We start from the raw sequence: 7,643 nt of genomic DNA, 5'->3' as shown, positions 1-7,643 counted from the left end.
GTATTACAATTCAGGCCCTTTTGTATCTCTATCATCTATTTATTCATAATGACTAAAACTCCACGATACCTATTATAGAATCATTCCATAAATTATCATGCCAAACTGGGAAATGTGACTAGCTGTTTCCTAATTGCTAAAAATCATCAAAGTGCCTTGGTCTAGAGAGACTTGAGGATGTTGGGATCACCCTCTTTGGTATCAAAATGCAGTACAGAATTTTAGAGTTTAAGATTCTAGGGTAGTGGTGAAGAAAAAGAACAAAACACAGATGGGGCAGAATAGAATATCTATCTATCTATACACATACATGAACGCATATATTTGCAGCTTATAAAATCTTCTTTATATATGATAAGTCACATAGGAAAATAATTTATTTTACATATTTTACATATGGTGTTAGCAAAAAAAAAAAAGGCTTAATTTTTTTGAGTATTTTTTTTCAAGGTAGTACCATCCCACCATACATCACAAACCTAAAAGAGATTATTTACAGGATGATATAATCTCTTCAATGATATACTTATCCTCCTCTTCCTGATTAAAATCAGACATCTCTCCACTTCTCCGGGGCCCCTACTTCCTGTTTTCTTTAGCATGTGCTAGTCACTGTGAGGGCTTCTGTGAACGGCTCTCACTTAACTCTTCTGTTGTTCTGAAATGGGATAGTTGGTTAAACTATGAAGCCCATATTTCTAAATTTCCAGTTCACGTAATTGATGCTTTGTATCTTTATCTCCTTTTGAGTCCTAAGGACATTACAGCAACCGCACAAAGATCATGGCATGTCTACTTTACCAAACATCTGCTTTGGATTCTCGAAGTTCTATAGTATAATTATTCCTATAGCAGCCCACACAGGAGGTGCCTTCACAGCACACGGACTCAAATGGAAAACATCCTGTGACAGGTTTGGAGCTCAGCTACAGAGCTCATATTCCCTTCAGTTTCCAGAGTTAAACACCACATCTGCAGAAGCCCTGACTGTGGTTATTGCTGCAGCATCAGTGATTTTCCCTACCATGCTTCCTCTTCAGTACCTTTCATAGAATCACTTTCGGTACCCCTCTCATTCCTGTCCTATGACACATAGTCTTCTGATAATATTTTGCTTGTTCTGAATGACCACTCATAATCACAACTGGGAGAAGGAATAATAAATAATCTGTTTATTTTCTTTCAGCTTCTTAACATCTTGTCTACTGTGTTCTCCTTAAGGGCCAAACTCTTAGAGAAATGGAACCGTGTGTCGTTAAGAACAGAAAGAAGCTCAGAGAATATCAAAGAAGTACAAAAAATGAATGCACTCCCCCCAAGTAACTTCATTTTCACTCTAAGAAAATGCAAAATGGTAAAATAACCATTCCCAGATGAAAACCTAAACTTGTCGTGTTTTAATACTACATAAATTATTTTCCTTAATATGTTCTAACTAGGGACCGGTTTTATTCTTATTTTTACAATCTAGTCTTTAGTTCATTTGATGTGAGGAAATGAAAATTGATCTTCATCAAGAAATGTCTACGTACCAGATACGAAGCTAAACTTTCTACACAGATGTTTCTCCTAGAATCCACTAAAAACTGCATGGAATACTAACTGCTATGGATATTTTACAGATGGGTAATTGAGGCACAGAGAGATTTTAAAACTTGCTAAAATTTACAAAGCTAGTAAGTAACAAATCACATTTGTTGTCCAGCAATTGGATTCCAGAATCTCTGCTGTTAGCTCTTACGTTATTTTGTTCCTCATCATAGTTAAAATGTGTATCATCACTTTTCCACTTGCATGGCTACAAAAAATAAGTGATACCATCTCTGTTTCATAGACGAAGTAAATGATGTGAAGTCACTTGCCTAAGGACCTCTATAGTACATGGCTACACAAAAAGAAAAACAGTGTATGTGGGGTGGGCCAGAAAATATTATTAGATAGTTTTTCCTCCCCTGGTATAATTGATTTTTTCATAAGCTTTGAAGCTCACTTAACACTAAGATTGTATTCAAATTCAAATTCTACTTCTGAAAGAAAGGACCTTGTTCCTGGGTTGCTAATGGCATAGTTTTTCAAAGAACGGCCTTTAGGGAACCATTGCCCAGAGTTTAAATTCTGATTCTTCCTCTTAGGGACTCTGAGATTTTCAGCAAGTAATTTAAACAACTTGAGGCTTCCTGCAAGGTAAGGGAAATAATGGTCTCCCGTTTGCAGACTGTTAAGAGAATCACGTCCAGTAATATATGTTACACACGTTTTGTATAGTGCTAGACAGTGCGTATGTGAACATTAAATGTTATTTTTTACCTTTTATACTTAAGATGGGTGTGAAGCAAGATTGAAGTACAGAAAATATGAAAGCGATTTTGAGTGGAAAACAGGATTTCTCTGTGGAAGATGTTTAGGTTCAACATAAGAAGCGTGAGAAATCAGGAGTGGGGGCGGGGTTTCAGTCAGGTGAGGGTCTGATTCTTGATGTTGGCTCAGGTCATGATCTTGTGGTTTTTGAGATGGAGCCCTGCGTTGGGCTCTGTGCTGACAGTGCAGAGCCTGCTTGGGATTCTTTCTCTCCCTCTCTCTCTCTCTGCCACTCCCATACTCTCTCAAGTAAATAAATAAACTTAAAAAAATAAGAGGTCTGGGAAGTAAGAGAAATAGGTATGATTGGAAGCAGTTTAATTCATTTTAGCTTTAAACTCTTATTTATTTATTTATTTATTTATTTATTTATTTATTTATTTGACTAAACTCTACTCCCAGCATGGGGCTTGAACTCACAATCCCAAGATCAAGAGTCTCATGCCGTATCAACTGAGCCAACCATCACTCCCTAATTAATTTTAGCTTTAAATCTTCACCTAAGCCCATTGCTTTATTCTGTAGCTTATAGAGGTACTTTGTAATGACGGAGTCTGTAAAACTGGATTATGCTCTCTGTTTTTGTTTGATTCTTTGTGCTTTCGTTGCTACGTACGGTTTTTACCCAACATTTTAAGTTATAGTTTAAATAAAAAATAATTTAATAAAAACACTTCATAACTCGATGTTTCATTACATACTGGTAGTGTTCAGGTAAATTAGTTACTAAAGAGGAGGGTTTTTTTGGGTCCAGACCCATAACCAAAATAGTAAAGGAACAGAATAGCCTTTACCCTTACAACTCTATTGATAATAAATAGGATTCATGTAATGCCCCTTAGGAATCAGCCACCCTGATGAACATTTGTGATTTGCACTGTACACCCTACAGTGAATGAAGATATTTCCTTCCTAATCATCTTATTAATGACTCTATTTGGGACTCTGGCCAACAAATGGCATAGGGTTGCACTTTGTGTGTGAGGGAGTTTGGCCTTGGCTGACTGTTACGGCCCTCCCTGACAGGCCAGTTCAGCAAGCCCCAACATTCGTATTCACTCACTAAAACAGCTTTCTGTGTTCCTGACACCGGAGGAAGCCATCTATAATCCAGATACTTTTGAAAAGTACTTGTAGACGGCTACTCCCTATATTTCTATGTATGCCCTTCCATTTGCTCAGAGACAAGTTATGCCATTCTAACACCAATCATGGGTCATGTGAAAGGGGACAGGGTATTTCTGGAACATTTCTCAATCGCATTGTTTCTCTGAAAGTGTGCTGAGTGAGTGACCGCACTCTTAGGATAAATAACTCTACGAAGAATGCATCAGAAGTTTCCAAATCTCCTCTCATTTGAAAGTGATAAACACACGATAGATTGGTTTTGTTTTTTTCTTCCCTACATTTATTTCCTTAAGAAGAAATACATGGTTTTCTAAAGTTTGTTTCTTACAAGTCATTCCTATATTTTAATTGCAGGATCTATAGAAATTCTAAATTTTTTTTGGCATCATCATCTTAGTGATTTTTAAAAAAATCTAATATCAGTAGCATAAGAATGATGAAAATTAAATAATTTATTTTTTGCTCTTTAACAACTAGAAGGGTCTTTAAGATGGAATTTTTAACATTTCTGCCAAATTATGTCATTTGTGTCATCAATGCAGGCAAAGTATTTCACATCATAACAATTTCTAAATTTCTTGAAAAATGAATAAAACATGAAATCCAATTAATAGTATCATCAGTAATTGAAATACATCTCAGATACAGAGTGTCAGACTATTTATAAGTTCACTGAACTAGAGATTGGAGTTGACCATGACATCTATCTATTTGTCTTAGTTCACGCTTTGGTATTTTTCTGGTAGGTTTTTTTGAAGTTGGAATATGGCACTTTACATTTGCTGTAATCAATAGAGCTTAAATTCTTGGAAATTTCACTGTAGTTATAACTAATTTGAAACCAAAACCACAAAGAAAGTTGTCTGGAGAGTCAGCTCATTTATTTGTTTCTGAAAAGCTCTAAGAAAATTGGAAACTAACCATTTATTTATAGTCAATGACTTTATTGAATAGAAGCAAAAAAAAATAATGAAAGAAGATTTCAACACAGGGACAGAAGAGTAAGAAGTAATTCAGAGATGTAAGAATTTCAAAGACTTAGTCAAAGAAAATTATGAAAAACAGCAGAGTTCAAGAACAATAAATCCACGGTAAAGATCTCAGATGGACAAAAGCTAAGCACTCACAATGCTTTTGCACTGCATTCCCTTTATTACAAAGACAATGAATAAATCAAACTGTTTCCGTATTTCATCACCTTGCTTTGTTTCAACTGTCAGTTATGAAAAATTACTGAGAAGACACAATTTCAAAAAGAAAGAAAACTGAATACTATGAACACACCATGAGTAGTAACTTCAGGAGAGCTGGTTTTTCTGGCATCAGACCGGAAATGAAACAATGATGTAGCAGCTGGAACCTAAGTGTCTTATTGAGTTTTCCACACCCTCCCCAAAGAGGGAAACCAAGTGGATGCCTGTGGTTGTATGGACTCTGGGAATGGGGACTCAGATACAAGAGTTTACTAAGTGACTTTTCAGCATTAAATGGTAGCTGTATACGGTTCCATCGTCATTCAAGTCCTCATATTCCGATCTCACTTTTGGATTTTATTGTCAGTCTATAAGTTTGCTTCTTATAATGGTTTATCAGCCTATTAATTAGAATTTTAGATAATTTTATGCCTCCAAATGTCTAAGCTAAGGTAGGCGCCATGGTCTGCACTCAACGAAAATAAAAGATCAAAATTCAAGTCCTGACTCCTCGGTTCACTGATCACTGACGTTAGCTAGATAAATCTCAATGTCCTTCAGTTTTGAAATATGTACAATGATAATATCACCTCCTTTACTTTTCCACAGCATAACTGTGAGGATGGAATAAATATATGTAAAAAAGCTTTGTAATTGCTGAAGTATTAAACCAACAGGGAGTTGTACCCCGACAGATGTAGTAGGAAGGATTTTGCCTCTATTTCTTTGATTTAAAAAATATTTATATATTTGAGAGGAAAATGCTAGGCACTTTTTCCTTTTTAAAAAATTTTTACTTAAATTCTAGTTAGTAAACATACACTGTAATAATAGTTTCAGGAATAGAATTTAGTGATTCATCACTTACATATAATGCCCAGTGCTCATCGCAAATGTCCTCCTCGACACCTATCACCTATTTAGTCCCCCCCCACATCAACCCTCTGTTCTCTGTAGTTAAGACTTTCTTATGGTTTGCTTCCCTCTCTTTTTTTTCCCTTCCCCTACGTTCATCTGTTTTGTTTCTTAAATTCCACATATGCGTGAAATCATATGGCATTTGTGTTTCTATGACTGACTTATTTTGGTTAGCATAATACACTCCAGCTCCAACCATGTCATTGCAAATGGGAAGATTTCATTCTTTTTGGTGGCTGAGTAACATTTCTAGGCACTTTTTAATATCCTTGCTCTTAGGGTGGTTTTGCCCCAGTTCAAGAATCAGGCAGTCAACAAAAGATAAAATTCCATAAAATCAATGATACACTTAATTGGCACTGTGAGATAATTCTTGGCATGAAGACAACTTTACCATCTACACTCAAAAATAAGTGCACAGACAAATTTACATATAAATATATATACATATATATTCCATTGAATAAAGTAGTTGGAAGCACTGTTTGAGATGTCTCATAAATGTGGCAAATTATCAATAAATAACTGTTCCCAGTTTTAGTAAGTACAGTTATAATGTGTTTCCTAAATAAAATGGCCTTAAATTGAATAGTAACCATGATTATATCTATCTTTCTGAATCACCATTTTGCCTTATTATTCTTGGAAAAATCTATATGGTATTGTTCAACTAAATGCCAATGAAGCTTCTATGCAGAAGTCAGAATAAAATAAAAACCCAATGGGATAACTCTGGTCCCTTTGATGCAGGTCCAATAGCTGAGTCCACTACCCCAATGTGTTCAAACTTTTCTGAATGCAATGCTTTCAATTATTATTTGGTCCAAAATAATAAGAAAATACAAGTTACTACTATCTAGGAACCCTGACATTGAATAAAATGTTACACACACACACACACACACACACACACACACACACACACACCTCTACTGCAGAAAAACAGAACTCACAGTTTTCCAACTTCAATGATCAAGCCTTGTTATAGGAGGTTAAAACATTTCCACTACAGCAGCATCGCTCACTCAATGTAAGAACCTTGAAGAATTGAGAGCTGCTTATTTTTTAAAGTTACCAGAGACAGACACGGGGCTGCTAATATCTTTGTCTACCCTTTTTGGTTTTAATTTGCCCATTTGAGGAAAGTTCAAGCATGCCTCTGAGATCTCAGTACATGCCAAGTGTACACTAAAGGGTGGAATCTATTGAGTTTCAGTCTTAAACCGCAAGGAGTCAGCTAGTCAACCGTATAAATTAACACAATCACGTCCCATTACTTGCCACCCGCCTACCTGGGCAAATGCTCAGCAAAGTTTTATGTTTCCGAGTTTCAGAGTCATGGATAGATAAAAGTCCTTGATTGATTTCAGATGTCCTTTATATCACCAGGAGCCCAGAGCATTAAAGAAACAAAGGAAGTTAATTCAGGTTTACCGCAGTAGATTAAATTTCCTCCTTACTCATTCAATTTCAAGTTGCTCTGCACTAGTCTCATGTAAAATTTTTATTTACTCATGAACTTACCCAAGTCAGGCAGGTATTAACAGTGCTTCTTTGATCTTTTATTTTCTTTGTTAGCTTCAGCCTTAGTGTGTTCTTCTCCACCCTCCCCTACCTCCCAGTCCTGTTTTGGTTTTTATTTATACCTAAATATTTATTTTTCTTTATAGTGAGGTCATTCTAAATCCCAATCTGATCATTACAAATCATGCTAGTTAACAACAGGTCTACAAAGGGTTGTTAGACAAGGAAGCCATTCTTCATTATTGTCATCAGATCATTAATTAATAGGGAAGGATTTCATGTGAAGGTGAAGAAAGGGAGACAGATGTGAGAATACAGAACTGAAACTAGAATTGATTTCAAGAGATCAGTTTTCCGTATCTGTTGTTCAGTCACAGAACTTGCATTGTATTATGTCACAGTCAGTATTGGCTCACTTTTAACCTATAAAAGCCCTCCCCGGAGATTTCCACTGAGCTGCTGTAAGAGAATATTACAGGCTTCCCAAACATGGAGAGTAAGCCAGCTTGTCCAGTCTGATTA

At 35.9% G+C, this 7,643-nt stretch overlaps 1 long non-coding RNA gene across 1 annotated transcript; it reads right to left on the bottom strand.

The window, feature by feature from the left end:
• Positions 1-540: 540 nt before the first annotated feature.
• On the bottom strand, positions 541-7,241 carry LOC120238016. The gene is made up of 3 exons (XR_005530120.1): positions 7,122-7,241; positions 6,890-6,972; positions 541-658 (listed from the first exon to the last, which is right to left on the bottom strand). It is a non-coding gene; the product is annotated as an uncharacterized LOC120238016 (long non-coding RNA).
• Positions 7,242-7,643: the final 402 nt, after the last annotated feature.

Source organism: Hyaena hyaena, unplaced genomic scaffold, assembly GCF_003009895.1.
Source record: "Hyaena hyaena isolate Hyena2069 unplaced genomic scaffold, ASM300989v1 scaffold_196, whole genome shotgun sequence".
Lineage (NCBI taxonomy): Eukaryota > Metazoa > Chordata > Mammalia > Carnivora > Hyaenidae > Hyaena > Hyaena hyaena.
The sequence above is the reverse complement of the archived record's forward strand: the minus strand, read 5'-3'. Positions and strand labels throughout refer to the sequence as shown.